The following is a 23,378-nucleotide window of genomic DNA, read 5'->3' as shown; positions in this document are numbered from 1 at the left end:
TCTTAGCTTCCTTATCAAGACCAATACTATTTCCTTTGCTATCCTTGAATAAACATCAATCCCGATCCTGCTTGTTTATTTCTTCAACATCTCAAGGATCCTTTCAATACCTTTGTCAGTTTTATCATTGATAGTGCTGGTGACGCTACGGTTTATGATTGTGCGGGCACTGCTGTGAATCCATGGTGTAGTAGTTTTAAATCCATCCTTCTCGCGACTTAGTGGCATAGCTAGATAGATGTGCGCTAAGGAAAATATCTGCTTTAACTTAAGAGTAGCTAAAGCTTTGTAATACCGATGTAATTCCATAAATCATATATCTTAACAGTTGTCGAGCTTCTTTGCACGGTTTGTATGTTGGTGAGATAATTGCCACAATAGTTTCTAACTCACCATTCCGTGTATGAAATCTAAATTCAGTTACTTGTGATTGTTGTGCTTTTGCACAAAAATACTCTGCAGCTTCAGTAGCAATAGCGAATAGAATGCGTTTTTGTTCGTCCTTAGTTCGACGACGGTTTTGTTCAAACGCGTCTAATATCGTAAGTATGACATCTTTTATTGCATCTCTTGGTGTTTGTATTGTATGCTCACGTGCAAATTTTATAGTTGTTGTATCGTTGCTGCATTGGTAACTGGGGGTGGAGTATGTTGATTCAGTACAAGCATAGGTCTCAATAATTCAAGTCTGTCAGCATTTCGAATACAATCCGATATTTGTATACTGTTGTGCGATTTGTATTAGCTGAAGCACGGTAGGCATTCTTATATAAGGGGAATGCATCTCTAATTAAGAAGTCCTTCATAATGTATATTAGGTTTTGTACCGTATAAGGATCAGAAACTGCCATCGCTTCAAACATAGCTATAATTTAGTTTATTACTGCATTTGTATGTGAGGTGTCTATGACATGATAGATGTTTCTGCAGTCACAGATAGCTGTGTTTGACGCGCCTGATAATTTTCTCGAACACATATCCAGCAGAGTTGATTACGTGATTTAACTCCGATGCCACATTAAAGACATGGTCAAGAACCGGATTTTACGTAACATTTGCAGATGTGTTTAACAGTATGTTCTGCGCAGAGTTCATATTTTCCATTTTGCATTTGTTGCGTCCCCACACTATTGAGCTTTATGTGTGGCTATATGGATAAAAGGAAACTTTACAGGGCCCATTTCTACGTGATCGTATGATAATACAAAATTTTAAATAAGATTTTCTCCTATATAAACGTTTGTTCATTTTGGTATTGACATCAAATGTTGCCAACATAGATATAAATTGATCCGCGAACACGGATATTATTACAAGCTACTATCAGCCAAAAGTAACTCAGATGACCAATCACAGAGTATTACGCCAACTCGAGTACGACCAGACTTTGTATATCTGTATGCAATAACAACAAACGTTTTGGAGCATTGTTAAATATGCTCACTTTTGCTCCATTGATTTTAGTATTTACTTCTGAAAATTAGTTCAGTACTTGCATCTCCTTATCTTCTTTGACGTGTTGGTACTCACATTTGTATATCCACTGAAGATTGGTGGGTTTAGATTCCATTCCTATATAATACCCCAAAACATTTGTTTTATTGATGTGCTCCAGGATATCTTCATCATTACAGCGAGAAGATTCGCTACAATCTTCATACAATTCAGTCGTTGTTTCAGTCGTAGTTGCCGATTTTTCTCTTCTTAAGCCTTTCCTAATGTATTTCGTTCCAGTTCTATAATTACTGCCATGTTAATGAATGTATCAATGTGCTCCTCATAAACCTCTGAAAATGCATATAACATCTTTTGGGGGTTTTTTTTGATGCATTTTGTACTTTGATACCATTATAGAGACCTTCTTCAAAATAATTTAAGAGTCAATCTGATTTTTTGCCATTACAAAACAATGTAATTCTTTAATATAAAAGGAAATTTCTCAGTCCAAGCTGTGCTATTGGAATAAATTCTGTGAAATGTTGACACGTGTCTAATTGCAACCCGTACATGTGCGGTTTCACAATCAAACTAATATATGCAGTCCATATCAGTTTCAGGTACGATTTTAAGATTATGCATGCCACGTTTCAATCGCTGACGTAGACTTTACATCATCAAAATTGACTTTGATTTTTCACATTTCACAAGCTCGTTATCGGAAGTCTCTTACATATTAAAAAATACTTTCCCCAAAGCTATGACTCGAATCTGAGATGTTGTGTTTATTACCTTAACGCTTTAGCTTTCGCGGCCATTGTTCTGTATTGAGAAAATAAATGAATACCGGGTATTTGTCGGTAAGAACATGTTCGGGAAAACACGCAAGTAACCACTCCACTAGTCAGCTATAATTTAAAATACACCATTACAGTTTATGCACATCCACAGCCTCTGGTAATGGTAAGCATAGATAGTAAGTATAGGTCAACATGATATTTTATTATTTTTGTTGTTGTTGTTGTTGTTGGGTTTGACGCCATTTTTCAGCACACGATAGGCTATGCATGGCGGAAGAACCCTGGAAAAACCCGGGAAGACCGGATATTTTAAGCTTCGTCACTAAAAATATTCAGTTATTTGTCGATAGTAGCAAAGCTGTACTAACTGGGTGCAGATTAAATCAAAGTATCTTATCTCTCTCAATTTAAATAATGTAAGATCAACTGTTTTGATAATAGCTGCATTGGCTGTAACTGGATGATGTAATCTAGAAGCAAGCGTATACAGCCATGGAGATCGATATAGCAGTGACAGCCTTTTAATGATCTACAAACGATATCGTACACAAATGTATGAACGTGGATTATTAATGCTAAACATCCACTCGTTGCACATTATATGTTGTTTGCTCGACAAGTCTATGGGATAGAGGCTGTTACGACTAATCGGGACCAAAAGGGGCCAAAAATGGACAAAAGCCCAATCATGCCACTACTCACTATTTATCGAACTTTTCAAATAAATAAAAGAGTTCTGTACTTTAATTGAAGAGGTCCCTAATTCATTTATAGACCTTTTCAAGTCATGTCTAAACTTGTTAAACCAATGACAACTTAGAAAGGTCTCTAATTCTATTTATTCTAATACTAACTAGTTTAAAAATTTATCATTCCAATAACACGGCGCAAAATGTGTGCTTCGCGCATGTGCCTATATCACAAAGCGTTGTTTGTAACAAAATCTGTAAACAATCTACACAGCAACGTACACTACCAGCACATAAATACACTAGTATTTTACCTGTTCATCAGATGTCTTGTACAAATCACAAAGGTGGGATGATAGTTTTCAAATTTAATCTTTCGTGTTGCTGGGTAGATGTGTCCTGGTCGTGCACGGTGCGTGTGCGTATGACACTTTGAGTATATTCATACGCATCATTCCGATTGTTACAGTTCTGAGTCATTAAACATTGTTATCTCAATCTTTTATTGAAGTATTCAAGTGTATGTCCTCTCTTAAATCTTTTTTTACCAGGTTTTCTTCAAAGCCATACCATATTTAATTATTTCTTTGTCACATCAGTCTGGATTCAGTCAGTGGAAAATATAGTTGATCATCCTAATGCTACACCGTTCACTACCCGTTCACTACCCGATGTTTGCAAGAAGGATATGAAAACAGCAAACGTCAATGTCAACGACTTGGAGAGCTGTGCAAACAACCGTTCCAGCTGGCGTCTAGCTGTCAGGCAGGGACTTCAAAACACAGAGGAAAAGAGAAGAATAAAACAAGCTGAAAAGAGAGCTAAAAAGAAGAATAAGCAACAGCTTACTTTGGAGCTACGCCATCGTCTCCCGTAGACGGACGGATGCCAAGGAAGGAATACACCGTTCACTATTGTCCCTCCCGTATAATTACTTCTGATGCTGCCATTTTTGTTAGGTGAAAAACATTTTATTTGGCATTTTCTACAGTTTTTAATTTACATTTTAAGAGGCCTTCTTTTGTATATTTTCATTTTGAAATACATATGGTTTTTTAATTACTGCATAACTGACCCTTTTCGACACTAAATATTAGACTCCTTGTTAACGTCTAATGTGCATGTAACACATTTATTGCTTACATGTTATCTAATAAAGTAAATGTACTAAGGAAGTTAAAAGTACAAGTTAATGTAAATTGTATATAACCCAGACATATTTTATTTTTGAATAAAACTCTGCCGTCAAGAATATATGTTCTGTAGCTTGAATTCCACAAGACATTATTGAGTATAGTTAAAACCCCAATTATCAGTCCAAACTTGAGATATTATTTTAGCAAAAGCTTTAACAAACCTTGAAGAGTAGAAGTCCTCAAGGTAGATTAGTTCTGTAACTAATTGAGTTACCTTCTCTAAATAAAGAAACATTACCCTTCTGCACCAGATTCATGTAATATTGATACAAAACCATCTGGATACTCCTGAAACATCTGTGAATCATGCAGCAACGTGCATTCTTTTGAAAGTTTAGCTTTCATACTTATCCTTGTGTTTATTGATTTCCGTTTTAAATTGGTCAGTTATAACATCCAATGAAATACTCTTTATATAAGTTTCCGTTTCCAATTCGGTTTTAAATATGTCTAAATGTGTATATTCTACCACAGTCTTTTGATCTATTTCGGCGTTAACTATCACATCTGTTTTGTTGTAACTGTTGTTCCAAGTTAGTTATTTTTTTCCATATATTTAATCTTGGCGTTTATTTCGTCAATTATACATTGTACGACACATAACATTATTAACCAGTATCTGTTTCAGAATGTTAAAATTCTAGATGCATCTCGTTAGATCTTTTTAATGGTAGCATCTTTAAATCTATTTTCATTCAAATGTGTAATAGACAAATCATAGACTGCTTTGATGGATCTAATCATGCTGATAATCACATTCATTTGTTTTTGGCGTTGCATAGGTTTTTGGTAATCTTTTTAAAGTCATATTTTATTTTTCTTAAATTTGGCGTAGAATCAGTGTCAGCAGTAAAGTTGCTACTCAATTCAGTGTTTTTAAACTTTAATCTTTTTTTTATCGTTTTGCGTGATTTCATTAACTCTCTCTGTAATTGTTGAAAATGTAAAATGGTTCAATCTTTAAGCGATTAATTTTTATTGTTGTTATCTTCTCCACGTCGCTTTCTAAAGCATTTCTAGCACACTTTATCTGGAGTTCGACTGGTTGTAAATATTGTTGATTTGTTAGCTATTTCCTTATATGAGTTAACAGTCCAGGATCAGGAAATGTTTTTAGGTGTTCCAAATTTCAAAAGGGACCTGACTTTCCTAGAACGGGCACCAAAGCAAAAAAGTCCAAGTGTCTAATTACTCAAAGTGTGACTAATACCCAATAAACATACACAAGAATATAACGTTTGTCGCATTTCAAGCTGCAAGTGATTGAACATTTATGTGTAGGGTTTATTTTGTATTGCCTGGAGGGTTCCGGAAATCCCATAGTCACGCTGCCCCTCCGCGATCCGGCCCTGCTGTTAGTAAGACTTGCATATCATTTGGATAAAGCACTGAATCGTTCCCCAAGCAAGCTGCGACGACTATGCCCTTATTTCTGTTTTCATCAATCGTTTATTGTAGTTCTGAGATAATTCTGGCCGTTTCGCAACCATTTTGATTTTTAGGTGGTAATTTATTGGCTCCTTTTTCTACTTTTTCAGATACTATAAGGTCCTTGAATAGTTGGCCATGAATAGATCTTCGTCCAAGATAAGGATCACTTACAATTGTGGTTGGGATATTGTTGACCGTTTCAATTCGCTCTCAGTTGTAACACCTATTGATGTGGATGCAATTTCTCTTTTTGTTTCATAATATGAAAGTAAACCTAAGTTACTTGGACTTTTAATCGATACACTATCCATAATTGTATTTACTTAGCTGGAAATTTATCGTTTAAAGACATCTTAATATTTTAAGTTTTTCACATTTTTATTGAACTGATTTATGGTTTGTTTTGATAACTGCTTATAATTATCACTAACAAGGTTACATATACATTATAGTGTAAATGCTTTACACATAAGGATTCTAAAAAGCATTAAACCATAAAAGAAATAAAAAAATTATGTTATTGAATTGTACCTGTACAGATGTATTAATTTAGAAACCTCACAAACATAATCTGATTTAGAAGATTTTCTGTAGATCTTATCTGGCTATTGAATCTTACCAATGCATCGCTGTAGCTCGTGGCAGACGCTGTTGTTACAATTATATGGTCCGAAACAAAGCTGCAGAAAGAAGCGGAACCAATAAGTTTAATAGAATTAAGAAATAAATTATTTTCTCTAATTTATAAATGAAAATTGAAGAGGAACTTACAAGATAGTTAATTCAATTCCAAATAATCCTGAACGTTCTATCACAAGTCGAACAATATAGTGTCCGGAATGAATTCCGAATATTGAATGTGCTGATGTACCAATATTGCATGAGCTAATGTTCCAAACGTTTTGCTGTATAAGACTCTCCATTTGTATAGGAACACATATAATAGCCAAGAGTTTAAATTGTTTTTCTTTTCTGTTCAGCCTATCGCTTCGATGCGGGAACTTGCACAACATCTGTGATTGACTTTTTCTCCTAACCATTGTCACTATTATTTATTTTCTGTTCGCTGTGAGACACTCTAGTGTGCTTTTTATTTCTTCGACGTCTTGGCATTTTGCATTACTTTACTGTCTGATTGCAAAGTTATTGTTTTGGTCATTTTAATGTAGTACTCACCTCGGTTGAAAATTGTGTGTTGGCAAAAACGAAGATATTTCATTTCCTAAAGGTTAAACCATTTAGTAATGTAGGTTTCATTTTATCCTTTTTTGTGCAATGGTAACATTTTTTTTGTGAGCTAAGATCATATGCGCTAGACCGCTCCGGTGGCCTAAGTAACTAGAGTGTCCGTAACGGATGCGGGAGGTCGCGTGTGAGAACCCCGACAGAGTCATACCAAGCAATTATTTAAAAAAATGGCACGACAAATCTGAATGGAAGCGAAAGTTATATGTACATTATCTTGAGATGCTCCGTAGTGAAAAATTATAATTTGATGCCTACGTTGGTAAATACACCAGATGGATATAAAGGCGTGTCTCAGCTGTGGAAATGATATTGCTGAATTTTATAAACAGCAATTGCTCTGTGCTAGGTTGAATAATCAGTACCACACCCGTGATGATTTTGACTTGCGGTTTAGGGACCGGTATCGCATATTCATTGAAACCTGCAAAATTATGCAGACATCGGTGTACATTTTATACACTTTCGCGGCTGTGGAGCTACCATCGGCTGAAGGGTTCGTTTGGTGACATATACATTATATTTCCAGAGCAAATGCACGTGGAATAGCACAACCCTCTGTCCTGCGGCCATTTTAATGTCGCGCTAGCTATGGTTGTACTAAATACCGGTAAGTATCTAAAGTGTACGTAGATGTGCTCGGGAAATGTCTGCATGCAGAAAATTGCACGTATTTATGAACTTGTGACATCAGATCCATATATAGTCTCGTCAGTATCATCACATATTGATTTATGGGACTAACTATAGATTTATGGGACTAACTATTGATTTATGGGACTAACTATTAATTTATGGGACTAACTATAGATTTATGGGACTAACTATTGATTTATGGGACTAACTATATATTTATGGGACTAACTATTGATTTATGGGACTAGGTATATATTTATGGGACTAACTATTGATTTATGGGACTAACTATTGATTTATGGGACTAACAATAAATGTATGGGACTAACTAGAAATTTATGGGACTATCTCTATCCGGGACCAAAGTCATACATAAAAGTATAGAAACATACATTGCATGAAGAAAACCAGCAGGATGTAAAATGAATGCAACAAACTATGACAATGAAAATATTTTCAATTAATCAAAGCGGCACTCGGTAGAAGATGGTTTGACTAACAAGAAATGAAGAAGGGATAAATTACGTAGATGGTGTGAGTAATTACATTACGTAACTGAACTGTGTAATTGCACAAATTTGTATAAGGCTAAATCTGAAGAATAAAGTGAAGATCTCGTGTGGTGAATCAAGGATGATTCAATGAAAGCATGGTGAGAACATATGAAACACGAACTCAATGTATGTGGTATCTACGTGATATATATTTTATTCCTTCTTCATACTGTTTCATTCAAACGATCTTGCTATTAGAGCTAATAAATAAGAGAGAGAGAGACAGACAGACAGACAGAGACACACAGAGAGAGAGAGAGAGAGAGAGGCTTAAACTTAGAATTGAGATTGTCAGGAGTGTTGATTCTGAGGCATGAGTAGCTGATTTGGAGCCACACCAGACGTATTGCAATTAAATATTAATGTGGTTGAGATGAAATTGGTATGCTCTTCAGTCTGTTCCTTGAATGTCATTACTTTGACTCCTAAGTAAGACTGTTATATGTAAATATGAATATGACCAGGTTTAAAGTCAGGTTTTTGGAATATTACTTCGCTAGGTATGCCTTACACTCGAAAATGTCCGGTCTGGAAGGTTTCCCTATACCTACAGACTAATTTGTGAAATTAGTCGTCCATTAGCGTCTAGCTTGAGCATAAACTTTACACATTCCTAACATTATAGTATTAATTAGTTGGAAACGTTTTCTGTTGCTTTATCCTTTTTCACTTTTATATCCACCTGTAATTTATCCTAATTCCCTCTCCTCCAGTATTTCAGATTTGTAAGCTAATCCCATATCCAAAATTCAATGACAAACGAATGCTTCAATTATACAGTTCCAAATCTGCGTCATCCGAATGCAACGAAACGCCCGTAAAATATTAATGAGTTACAGAACACGACTAACCTGCATGTGCTCCTCCATAAATGATGTACATAATGTATGACAGCCGATTATGTGTCTGTTTCATGCCACCAAATTATGTGTCTGTTTCATGCCACCGTATTATGAGTCTGTTTCATGCCACCGTATTATGTGTCTGTTTTAAATATGTGATGTGTATTAAATAGGCGATGTGTATCGATGAAACGTATCATTGGTTTATACATTTCCATCCAGGCGAGAATCACAACGAAAACGTTTAAAGAGACTGTACTAAATTAGAATGCTGTTTTGTTAAACAGCGTTCATAATGTCCACAGTTTTTTAATACCTGCGGCTATAGATATTTTCATAAGTGTATAATAATATGCGAAATGAATCATGTTTCTCGCACTTTCCTGTAGTATAAACCATTTGCAATAAAGTCTGTAACTGTAGTACTTAATATGTTGTACTTTATTATTATTATTATTATTAGTAGTAGTAGTAGTAATAGTAGTAATAGTAGTGGTAGTGGTAGCAGCAGTAGTAATAGTGGTAGTAGTAGTAGTTGTTGTTGTTTTTGTACTGGATCATCGTCAGTAGTTAAGTGGGGTACATTAGCGACAATGGGAATTAGCATTACAGAGACCCCTGGGTCAGATTAGCGACAATGGAAATTTAACATGGCGAAAAATCGTGGGTCAGATTAGCGACAAGGGAAATTAACATGGAACTATAGTGTGGGTCTGTCTAGCGACAAGGGGAAATTAACATGGGGAATAGAGTTTGGGCTTGTCTAGGGACAAGGGGAATGGAACAGGGGACTATAGTGTGGGTCTGTCTAGGGACAATGGGAATTTAACATGGGGAATAGATCGTGGGACTGTCTAGGGACAATGGGAAATTTAACATTACGGAAACCCCTGGGGGATATAGCCTCAAGGGAATTTAACATATGGAAATTGAACATGGTGGATCTGTATAGCGTCAAGGGGAATTGAACATGGTGGGACTATCTAGGGACAATGATGGTAGAGGGTCAAACACAACAGAGACAGAAACATACATACACTAGTACAAGCGTGGGATTTATATATAAAGCATTACCAAGACCTGAAATCTTTCTGGGGTGTTCAAAAATTTGCATAATTGTAATGATGCTATAAATAGCTATAATCAAGGAAATGCTCAACGACAAAATGGATGCGACTAAAAGTAATGCTAAAATGACGAAATTGTCCCAGAATTTAAAGGAAAATAAACATATCCCTGAAAATTAAGTTACAATGGTTTAGACTAAAATGGATAAAATTAGTAACTACTTACAATATCAACTTCTGTGACGATCGTGGATAAATACCTATGTATCGATAATCAGCTGAAATTCCTATGAAATCCCACTATCTATTTATAGCTCCAACTTGTGGGTTTTTCCTTTGGAAAATCCCACTATCCTTTTATAGCCTCAGCCTGAGTGACGTTCCTGTTTATGAATTCTAGTATATATGTATAGCTACAAAATGTGGAAATCCCTAAGTCGATATTTATAGTCTCAAAACTTCCAGCGTCAGTGACGTCACTGTACTGAACACTAGGGGATAAATGGCAACAGTGTTGCAAGTGGCTGACCTGAATACGCGCTACTGTAGGTAGGTAGGTAGAGTGTATCTGATAGGGATAAAGTGAGTTTTATAGGGACAAACAGAGACCAATACACACACACACACACACAACATACGCGCGCAGACTCACACACACACACTCACACACACACACACACACACACACAGAGAGGGAAGAGGAAAAAACAAACCCCAAAATATACTATCCACACTCGGGAGGAAGAAAAAAAACCAACCAAATATACGATCTACACAACGTACGCGAACACACACACACACACACACACACACACACACACACACAACATACGCGCGCAGACTCACACACACACAGACACACACACAGAGGGAAGAGGAAAAAACAAACCCCAAATATACTATCCACACTCGGGGAGGAAGAAAAAAAACAACCAAATATACGATCTACACAACGTACGCGAACACACACACACACACACACACACACACAACATACGCGCGCAGACTCACACACACACACACACACACAGAGGGAAGAGGAAAAAACAAACCCCAAATATACTATCCACACTCGGGAGGAAGAAAAAAAACTACCAAATATTATATCTACACAACGTACGCGAACACACACACACACACACACACAGATGGAAGAGGAAAAAACAAACCCCAAATATACTATCAACACAGAAGGGAGATAATACAAACCCCAAATAAACTATCCACACAAACGTACGCGAACGCATACAAACCCCAAATATACTATCAACACAGAAGGAGATAATACAAACCCCAAATAAACTATCCACACAAACGTACGCGAACGCATACAAACCCAAAATATACTATCCACACAACGTCGCTAACGCATACAAACTCCAAATATGCTATCCACACTCGGGAGGAAGAAGAAAAAACAACCAAATATACGATCTACACAACGTACGCGAACACACACACACACACACACACAGAGGGAAGAGGAAAAAACAAACCCCAAATATACTATCAACACAGAAGGGAGATAATACAAACCCCAAATAAACTATCCACACAAACGTACGCGAACGCATACAAACCCCAAATACACTATCAACACAGAAGGGAGATAATACAAACCCCAAATAAACTATCCACACAAACGTACGCGAACGCATACAAACCCCAAATACACTATCAACACAGAAGGGAGATAATACAAACCCCAAATAAACTATCCACACAAACGTACGCGAACGCATACAAACCCCAAATATACTATCCACACAACGTCGCTAACGCATACAAACCGCAAATATACTATCCACACTCGGGAGGAAGAAGAAAAACAACCAAATATGCGATCTACACAACGTACGCGAACACACACACACACACACACACACACACACACACACACACGCACACCACAGAGGGAAGAAGAAGAAAACCATTATACATTATCCACACGCAGTGAAGAAATAACCCTTTATATATACTATCAACAGAGAGTGAAGAAAATAACCCATTATATTCCATCAACATAGAGTGAAGAAGAAAAAGTTTTTTGAAAGCACCTAAACCCTCACCTGCAATGACCAACTCTGCCAAACACCTACACCCCACCCACCCCCACTCCCAACACTACAAAACCCATTTAACCCGTTATTTTATGGCATCAGTGTGTGATTTAGGAAACATCAAGACACAAAATGATGGACGAATAGACTGACTATTGTTTACGGACTTGCATGCCTAAAGAGCGTGCGTGAAGGAAAACATCCTTCCATTTCAATTCTAACTAAAACATGATCCAGAGGGATAGAGAGAGGTGAAAGAGCACAATTTCATAAAGTGTGAGTAAAAACAAAACACGCCATCCTTATTATACAATGTCAAGACCAAGAGACACTTACGTTTTCTTTCTGGTCTATTCTCTTTTAGAAGGTAGTATGAAATTTCACATCAGGGCCAACGCATCGGCTCACATTGTCAATTTTTCCATTTTCATGTTTTTACTGGCACAAGTTCTTCATCATCTTCAATTTCTTCTTCTTCTGAATCCCTCTTCTCTGTTTCGTCTTGTTTTTGTTTCTTCTCTTTTCTCGTAGGGCACTCTGAATTCCAGTGTCCTTTCTCCTGACAACGATATTAGGTATCTTGACTTTTGTCTCTCTTTCTTAGACGAAGCAGGTATTCTAGAGACAAATACCCATTTACCTTGCAGATATAGCAAACTTCATTAGCACTTACACACTTTCGTATGACTCTCATCAAATCAACGACCAAAAGAGTAAGTTTTGTTGCCACTTTCGCATGTGAATTATGCTTTCGTATGACTTTTAGCAAATATTTGACCAGCAGGTCGATCTGTGCTGACTCTTCCATCTTCTTGATCGTTTGAGAGCGGAATGAATACTCTGACGCTAAGATACTCTCCTTATATACATGGACCCGCTGCGTATGAAACCTAGTCAAATGTAATTTTGCAATGAGATGAAACGATTTCATTGAGGAAGTAAAAAGCAATGATGTACCGTATCGCCTCACACAAAACCTGAAGTTTTAGTTCAAATCGGTGTCTGCGATTTCGAAGACGACATAACTGAGCTTTAATCAATGCTCTCCAATTATGACACAAAACCACGAGTCCTGATTCACGCCAAAAGAAATTTCGTTCGGTCCATAAAAAATAGTATCACATCTGAGAAACGCAAAAACGAACTTCCAGAAAACTGAGAACGACGGCTTACACCTACAACGTAAATGTGTGAGTTCAAGTAGTGCGTAAAACTTAGTCAAATTAGATTTTTATAGTCAAGACGAAACGATCTCTTTTCGAACAAGAAAGCAGACACCAAGCGACAATGGCGATCCGTGTCACACAACACTTTTCCAAATGTATATTAACAGAGGTTTGTTCTAGCGATCTGCACGGTTAAATTAAATGTTGATGTATTTTGCAATAAGACGGACACAATTTCCATGGGATCGCCCATGGTACGATTGTTCGTGCATTAGTTTAATTTTTAAAAATATTTTTTTATATAAATCGCCTATAGGATAGACCCAGTAAAGCGTGGCCATACTTAAGTCAATTCGAAGCGAACGCGGTAAGAAAATAAGTATAGCCAATGAAATGGCTTACAACGGGTGATGCATTGTTTTGTTCTAGGGCTGTGTGGCATAATAATCCCTATGTTCTTGCGTTGTTACCATTACAGTGCAGACAGACTGAAATGTGAACTTACAAGCCCTCTTTGTGTGTGTTGTACCATTTCCTCTTACCACATCAAAATACTGAGCGTCACAGTATTGGTTCGCGTTTTCAAGCTGACCATTTTTTTATATCTCACTTAAACATTTCGACATAAACACTCACATCGGTAGAGTCAGAACAGACGTGTTACAGTATTGAGGGGCATGTTATCTTTTCTTTTTCAAACTAATAAATTTGGGGTTTGTATGAAGTAAAGAACCGAAAGTACAGTGAAACTCAAGGATGATGACCCAATCTGTCTGTCTATTGATGCGTGTATTTACTTAAGAAGAAATATGACCTCTAAAACACAAAGAGATACGGCAAGCATGATTAGATTAAACACAACCATGTTTTCCTTCACGCCCGTGTAATTTAGAGTTTCAATCGTCTTTGAAGACAAACTTGGTTTCCTTTTGTAGGGCTTGAAATAATAAAAAAACTGAAAAATCTTAAGCACTTTGCTATAGATAATTTCATCAACAGACCAAACAACATAAATACCGTTACAACAATAGAAAGCCTTAAATCTTCTATCAAAAAGAAATGCATGAAAAAAATTAAAGATTAACGATAACTAACCAATGAAACCGAATTTAACAAAGGCAATAACATGTGAAGAAATGCCTCTCACTTTGGAAAGGTAGGCGAATGTACTCTGTCATGCACCGTCAACTTGAAAAAAATTATAAACAGAGAGAAACCTGAATTCAAAATTCAGTTGTTTCTTTTTCTTCAAAATTATTTCGTTTCTTTTTTCTTTTTTTTTTTTTTGGAACAAATCTAAGCACTAATATAGAGTGGAAAAGGGAAAATGCACATACAAGCTTTGATATTTCTGAAAAAAGGAGGGGATATTCCTAACGTTCATAACCACCTATATATGCTTGGACTTGTCTGTGACTTATCCACAAAACAAGATATACATATTTCTGGTCAAGCTGCAAGTGTGTGCGTGTTTTTGAAAATGGTAAAAATTGGATATACAATTTTCTCATGACACTTATAAAGTGAAGAGTCTGTGCAAGTGTCAAAAGCCAAAGTCATATAAGTTTTGTATTTTGTACGGCTTGTAAAGATTTCTACTTTAGAAAATGTGAAGTATCACAAGTTATTATCACAAACAGAAGTGGAACATAGGGGCTTGCAAGAAAGAAAATAACCCAGACAGTTGGTGTCATCAAGAGTGCTAGAGACGGTACCCGAACTTGCTTGCCTGCTTACTTGAATTAAAGTGATTTTCGCTCTAATGGAGCATGTATCACTGGTTTAATAACGCACCGCGTGATTTTTAATTACTCCTGGGGAAGGAAAGAGAGCCTCATCCCCCAGGCTTTTATGTACTCACAGACTATTTTTAAATTTAGCCACTCAGGTGTAGGACTAACTAGTCCTTAACAACCTGACTGAAAGACTTTAAACATGAGTGGGAATTGTCTCACCACACACTCATTTTTCTGTCCGAGCGTGGTAAAGGAGGAAAAAGGTGCTCAGCAAGACAGCCATGGATGTTAAGTACTCACCAAAACGCTAGCCCGTACTTATTTCAAATCAAGTCCCGTTTTTGCTAATGGACAATAAAAGGTACCAATAATGTGTTAACCACCTGTGCAATTAGTTCAAATCTAACGAGTCTGTTAAATTTCCTACTTCCTAACATATCTGTCTAATATTAGTACTTAGTGTACATAAAAATAGCCATACTGATCTTATTTTAAATTATTATGTCTAAGCGACATATACCAGTTTGGTCACTGTTAGGTTTAAAAAATTAAGTTTGTTGTGGTGTTCCAATGGGTCAAGTTTGTTTCGAGAATAGTTTAGTCAAGGAGGGATACCAAGCCAAATATGGCTCCCTATTTAATAAAAGCAATCTTTTGGAGCCCTAAAAAAAAGTCTGTTTTTTCTGTTAGAAGGTAACACGTCTCTCTTTTGCTTTCACGTTCTTTCCCGCACTCCTAGTCTCATGATTCTTGATATCAGGAAATGCGTAGCCATGATGGGCGGTAATGTAAGCAGCGGTTTCTACCAGTTGACTGAGGGGGTATCCAGTGTAGGCTTGTCTGTAGAATTGGGGAAGAACTCTGACCCCTAATCCCCATTGAGAAGGTCTTGGTTTAAAGGTGTCTAGAGATTTGTAGGCAACGTATTGTATGGCTGTAATAAACTGCCCTGCTATGTTGACGTCATACAATGCTTGATCTAGCCCCATTTCGGTGTACTTCTCAACGAGGGTCAGCGTCCCCCTCCTCCTCAACCGCCTCAATTTCCTCTTCTGGTTCTGATACTAATTCTTCAGTTGAGGTAGATAGTTTCAAATCCGCTGCTATGGTGTCTGTCGCTGTTATTGTTGTTGTGGTTGTTCTTTCAGCTGAGATTGCCTGTAGTATCGGAGTGAGAGAAGAACGTAGTGCCTCCGATAATTACATTTGAGTTTGCCATACCGTTTGTGTAACATAATTGGACCTTTGTTTTGCCACCACTCTTTCCGGGACGGGTTGTTTGTTAGGTATAGTCGGCTGTTGACTAGCTGTTATTTGTGTTCTCGAGGTGGGTGGAGTGCTAACTGGCTAGGTCTGCATTTCTTGCTCCCGCTGCTGTTGCGTATATTTCTTCCCTCCACACCGAGTTCTGGACCTAATTCTTTAAATTTCGTTGTACCCGAACTTACATTATCCATATTATCACCAACAAAAGAAAACAAAACGCACAGACCTAAAAGAAACACTCATTCACTTTTTACAGAACATTACTATTTTTAAAATTTTGATAAGCGACGGAAACGAACAACTTAGAGTCACACTTTCTAACCAAGATAAAGAAATCATGTGCTGATAGACTCACTTCTGTATTTTTTCTTCTAACTGACTAACGTATCATAGGCAATGGAATGTGATTTCTTTTCGAGAGTATGGGGTAGCCCTGAAATTTTTTTTGGGAAGTTGAAGCTATGGCGATCGCTTAGGTTATAAGATGACGGCCTCCTGTGACGACAGGCTTTCTCACAGGATAAGGTCTGCTTCTTCGGAAAGAGAAGAAGAACTCTTTGGTGTCGATAAAACTGTTAACAAAGCCTCTGCCAGGTTCATGCTGCTGCTGCTGTTGCTGCTCTCTCTGCTGTTTATGAAGTCTGTACTTCTCCGTCCATTCTTCTTTCTCCTTCTTGAATTCCTCCTTGAAGAGCTCTTCTTTCAGGTCTTCAGTGACTTTCAACATTATGATATTGTCTATCTCTTCAGGTCTCGGTATCAGACTTGTCATGACCCTATGCAAATTCACATAGGCTTCGTTCAACTTGGCTTATCTTGAGCACATCTTCGTAGGAAGATGAGTCGACAATGGATGGACAGACTGGAGACACAACACAACACAACATTTTTGAATTCAAAATTGTTGTGTTGTGTTGTGTCTCCAGTCTGTCCATCCATTGTCGACTCATCTTCCTACGAAGATGTGCTCAAGATAAGCCAAGTTGAACGAAGCCTATGTGAATTTGCATAGGGTCATGACAAGTCTGATACCGAGACCTGAAGAGATAGACAATATCATAATGTTGAAAGTCACTGAAGACCTGAAAGAAGAGCTCTTCAAGGAGGAATTCAAGAAGGAGAAAGAAGAATGGACGGAGAAGTACAGACTTCATAAACAGCAGAGAGAGCAGCAACAGCAGCAGCAGCATGAACCTGGCAGAGGCTTTGTTAACAGTTTTATCGACACCAAAGAGTTCTTCTTCTCTTTCCGAAGAAGCAGACCTTATCCTGTGAGAAAGCCTGTCGTCACAGGAGGCCGTCATCTTATAACCTAAGCGATCGCCATAGCTTCAACTTCCCAAAAAAAATTTCAGGGCTACCCCATACTCTCGAAAAGAAATCACATTCCATTGCCTATGATACGTTAGTCAGTTAGAAGAAAAAATACAGAAGTGAGTCTATCAGCACATGATTTCTTTATCTTGGTTAGAAAGTGTGACTCTAAGTTGTTCGTTTCCGTCGCTTATCAAAATTTTAAAAATAGTAATGTTCTGTAAAAAGTGAATGAGTGTTTCTTTTAGGTCTGTGCGTTTTGTTTTCTTTTGTTGGTGATAATATGGATAATGTAAGTTCGGGTACAACGAAATTTAAAGAATTAGGTCCAGAACTCGGTGTGGAGGGAAGAAATATACGCAACAGCAGCGGGAGCAAGAAATGCAGACCTAGCCAGTTAGCACTCCACCCACCTCGAGAACACAAATAACAGCTAGTCAACAGCCGACTATACCTAACAAACAACCCGTCCCGGAAAGAGTGGTGGCAAAACAAAGGTCCAATTATGTTACACAAACGGTATGGCAAACTCAAATGTAATTATCGGAGGCACTACGTTCTTCTCTCACTCCGATACTACAGGCAATCTCAGCTGAAAGAACAACCACAACAACAATAACAGCGACAGACACCATAGCAGCGGATTTGAAACTATCTACCTCAACTGAAGAATTAGTATCAGAACCAGAAGAGGAAATTGAGGCGGTTGAGGAGGAGGGGGACGCTGACCCTCGTTGAGAAGTACACCGAAATGGGGCTAGATCAAGCATTGTATGACGTCAACATAGCAGGGCAGTTTATTACAGCCATACAATACGTTGCCTACAAATCTCTAGACACCTTTAAACCAAGACCTTCTCAATGGGGATTAGGGGTCAGAGTTCTTCCCCAATTCTACAGACAAGCCTACACTGGATACCCCCTCAGTCAACTGGTAGAAACCGCTGCTTACATTACCGCCCATCATGGCTACGCATTTCCTGATATCAAGAATCATGAGACTAGGAGTGCGGGAAAGAACGTGAAAGCAAAAGAGAGACGTGTTACCTTCTAACAGAAAAAACAGACTTTTTTTTAGGGCTCCAAAAGATTGCTTTTATTAAATAGGGAGCCATATTTGGCTTGGTATCCCTCCTTGACTAAACTATTCTCGAAACAAACTTGACCCATTGGAACACCACAACAAACTTAATTTTTTAAACCTAACAGTGACCAAACTGGTATATGTCGCTTAGACATAATAATTTAAAATAAGATCAGTATGGCTATTTTTATGTACACTAAGTACTAATATTAGACAGATATGTTAGGAAGTAGGAAATTTAACAGACTCGTTAGATTTGAACTAATTGCACAGGTGGTTAACACATTATTGGTACCTTTTATTGTCCATTAGCAAAAACGGGACTTGATTTGAAATAAGTACGGGCTAGCGTTTTGGTGAGTACTTAACATCCATGGCTGTCTTGCTGAGCACCTTTTTCCTCCTTTACCACGCTCGGACAGAAAAATGAGTGTGTGGTGAGACAATTCCCACTCATGTTTAAAGTCTTTCAGTCAGGTTGTTAAGGACTAGTTAGTCCTACACCTGAGTGGCTAAATTTAAAAATAGTCTGTGAGTACATAAAAGCCTGGGGGATGAGGCTCTCTTTCCTTCCCCAGGAGTAATTAAAAATCACGCGGTGCGTTATTAAACCAGTGATACATGCTCCATTAGAGCGAAAATCACTTTAATTCAAGTAAGCAGGCAAGCAAGTTCGGGTACCGTCTCTAGCACTCTTGATGACACCAACTGTCTGGGTTATTTTCTTTCTTGCAAGCCCCTATGTTCCACTTCTGTTTGTGATAATAACTTGTGATACTTCACATTTTCTAAAGTAGAAATCTTTACAAGCCGTACAAAATACAAAACTTATATGACTTTGGCTTTTGACACTTGCACAGACTCTTCACTTTATAAGTGTCATGAGAAAATTGTATATCCAATTTTTACCATTTTCAAAAACACGCACACACTTGCAGCTTGACCAGAAATATGTATATCTTGTTTTGTGGATAAGTCACAGACAAGTCCAAGCATATATAGGTGGTTATGAACGTTAGGAATATCCCCTCCTTTTTTCAGAAATATCAAAGCTTGTATGTGCATTTTCCCTTTTCCACTCTATATTAGTGCTTAGATTTGTTCCAAAAAAAAAAAAAAGAAAAAAGAAACGAAATAATTTTGAAGAAAAAGAAACAACTGAATTTTGAATTCAGGTTTCTCTCTGTTTATAATTTTTTTCAAGTTGACGGTGCATGACAGAGTACATTCGCCTACCTTTCCAAAGTGAGAGGCATTTCTTCACATGTTATTGCCTTTGTTAAATTCGGTTTCATTGGTTAGTTATCGTTAATCTTTAATTTTTTTCATGCATTTCTTTTTGATAGAAGATTTAAGGCTTTCTATTGTTGTAACGGTATTTATGTTGTTTGGTCTGTTGATGAAATTATCTATAGCAAAGTGCTTAAGATTTTTCAGTTTTTTTATTATTTCAAGCCCTACAAAAGGAAACCAAGTTTGTCTTCAAAGACGATTGAAACTCTAAATTACACGGGCGTGAAGGAAAACATGGTTGTGTTTAATCTAATCATGCTTGCCGTATCTCTTTGTGTTTTAGAGGTCATATTTCTTCTTAAGTAAATACACGCATCAATAGACAGACAGATTGGGTCATCATCCTTGAGTTTCACTGTACTTTCGGTTCTTTACTTCATACAAACCCCAAATTTATTAGTTTGAAAAAGAAAAGATAACATGCCCCTCAATACTGTAACACGTCTGTTCTGACTCTACCGATGTGAGTGTTTATGTCGAAATGTTTAAGTGAGATATAAAAAAATGGTCAGCTTGAAAACGCGAACCAATACTGTGACGCTCAGTATTTTGATGTGGTAAGAGGAAATGGTACAACACACACAAAGAGGGCTTGTAAGTTCACATTTCAGTCTGTCTGCACTGTAATGGTAACAACGCAAGAACATAGGGATTATTATGCCACACAGCCCTAGAACAAAACAATGCATCACCCGTTGTAAGCCATTTCATTGGCTATACTTATTTTCTTACCGCGTTCGCTTCGAATTGACTTAAGTATGGCCACGCTTTACTGGGTCTATCCTATAGGCGATTTATATAAAAAAATATTTTTAAAAATTAAACTAATGCACGAACAATCGTACCATGGGCGATCCCATGGAAATTGTGTCCGTCTTATTGCAAAATACATCAACATTTAATTTAACCGTGCAGATCGCTAGAACAAACCTCTGTTAATATACATTTGGAAAAGTGTTGTGTGACACGGATCGCCATTGTCGCTTGGTGTCTGCTTTCTTGTTCGAAAAGAGATCGTTTCGTCTTGACTATAAAAATCTAATTTGACTAAGTTTTACGCACTACTTGAACTCACACATTTACGTTGTAGGTGTAAGCCGTCGTTCTCAGTTTTCTGGAAGTTCGTTTTTGCGTTTCTCAGATGTGATACTATTTTTTATGGACCGAACGAAATTTCTTTTGGCGTGAATCAGGACTCGTGGTTTTGTGTCATAATTGGAGAGCATTGATTAAAGCTCAGTTATGTCGTCTTCGAAATCGCAGACACCGATTTGAACTAAAACTTCAGGTTTTGTGTGAGGCGATACGGTACATCATTGCTTTTTACTTCCTCAATGAAATCGTTTCATCTCATTGCAAAATTACATTTGACTAGGTTTCATACGCAGCGGGTCCATGTATATAAGGAGAGTATCTTAGCGTCAGAGTATTCATTCCGCTCTCAAACGATCAAGAAGATGGAAGAGTCAGCACAGATCGACCTGCTGGTCAAATATTTGCTAAAAGTCATACGAAAGCATAATTCACATGCGAAAGTGGCAACAAAACTTACTCTTTTGGTCGTTGATTTGATGAGAGTCATACGAAAGTGTGTAAGTGCTAATGAAGTTTGCTATATCTGCAAGGTAAATGGGTATTTGTCTCTAGAATACCTGCTTCGTCTAAGAAAGAGAGACAAAAGTCAAGATACCTAATATCGTTGTCAGGAGAAAGGACACTGGAATTCAGAGTGCCCTACGAGAAAAGAGAAGAAACAAAAACAAGACGAAACAGAGAAGAGGGATTCAGAAGAAGAAGAAATTGAAGATGATGAAGAACTTGTGCCAGTAAAAACATGAAAATGGAAAAATTGACAATGTGAGCCGATGCGTTGGCCCTGATGTGAAATTTCATACTACCTTCTAAAAGAGAATAGACCAGAAAGAAAACGTAAGTGTCTCTTGGTCTTGACATTGTATAATAAGGATGGCGTGTTTTGTTTTTACTCACACTTTATGAAATTGTGCTCTTTCACCTCTCTCTATCCCTCTGGATCATGTTTTAGTTAGAATTGAAATGGAAGGATGTTTTCCTTCACGCACGCTCTTTAGGCATGCAAGTCCGTAAACAATAGTCAGTCTATTCGTCCATCATTTTGTGTCTTGATGTTTCCTAAATCACACACTGATGCCATAAAATAACGGGTTAAATGGGTTTTGTAGTGTTGGGAGTGGGGGTGGGTGGGGTGTAGGTGTTTGGCAGAGTTGGTCATTGCAGGTGAGGGTTTAGGTGCTTTCAAAAAACTTTTTCTTCTTCACTCTATGTTGATGGAATATAATGGGTTATTTTCTTCACTCTCTGTTGATAGTATATATAAAGGGTTATTTCTTCACTGCGTGTGGATAATGTATAATGGTTTTCTTCTTCTTCCCTCTGTGGTGTGCGTGTGTGTGTGTGTGTGTGTGTGTGTGTGTGTGTGTGTTCGCGTACGTTGTGTAGATCGCATATTTGGTTGTTTTTCTTCTTCCTCCCGAGTGTGGATAGTATATTTGCGGTTTGTATGCGTTAGCGACGTTGTGTGGATAGTATATTTGGGGTTTGTATGCGTTCGCGTACGTTTGTGTGGATAGTTTATTTGGGGTTTGTATTATCTCCCTTCTGTGTTGATAGTGTATTTGGGGTTTGTATGCGTTCGCGTACGTTTGTGTGGATAGTTTATTTGGGGTTTGTATTATCTCCCTTCTGTGTTGATAGTGTATTTGGGGTTTGTATGCGTTCGCGTACGTTTGTGTGGATAGTTTATTTGGGGTTTGTATTATCTCCCTTCTGTGTTGATAGTATATTTGGGGTTTGTTTTTTCCTCTTCCCTCTGTGTGTGTGTGTGTGTGTGTTCGCGTACGTTGTGTAGATCGTATATTTGGTTGTTTTTTCTTCTTCATCCCGAGTGTGGATAGCATATTTGGAGTTTGTATGCGTTAGCGACGTTGTGTGGATAGTATATTTTGGGTTTGTATGCGTTCGCGTACGTTTGTGTGGATAGTTTATTTGGGGTTTGTATTATCTCCTTCTGTGTTGATAGTATATTTGGGGTTTGTATGCGTTCGCGTACGTTTGTGTGGATAGTTTATTTGGGGTTTGTATTATCTCCCTTCTGTGTTGATAGTATATTTGGGGTTTGTTTTTTCCTCTTCCATCTGTGTGTGTGTGTGTGTGTGTGTGTGTGTGTGTGTTCGCGTACGTTGTGTAGATCGTATATTTGGTTGTTTTTTTTCTTCCTCCCGAGTGTGGATAGTATATTTGGGGTTTGTTTTTTCTTCTTCGCTCTGTGTGTGTGTGTGTGTGTGTGAGTCTGCGCGCGTATGTTGTGTGTGTGTGTGTGTGTGTGTGTGTTTGTTCGCGTACGTTGTGTAGATCGTATATTTAGTTGTTTGTTTTTCTTCCTCCCCGAGTGTGGATAGTATATTTGGGGTTTGTTTTTTCCTCTTCCCTCTGTGTGTGTGTCTGTGTGTGTGTGAGTCTGCGCGCGTATGTTGTGTGTGTGTGTGTGTGTGTGTGTGTGTGTGTGTGTGTGTTCGCGTACGTT

Source organism: Sinohyriopsis cumingii, unplaced genomic scaffold (assembly GCF_028554795.1).
Source record: "Sinohyriopsis cumingii isolate HCF-2022 unplaced genomic scaffold, ASM2855479v2 utg000198l, whole genome shotgun sequence".
Lineage (NCBI taxonomy): Eukaryota > Metazoa > Mollusca > Bivalvia > Unionida > Unionidae > Sinohyriopsis > Sinohyriopsis cumingii.
This window is presented reverse-complemented; position numbering follows the sequence as displayed.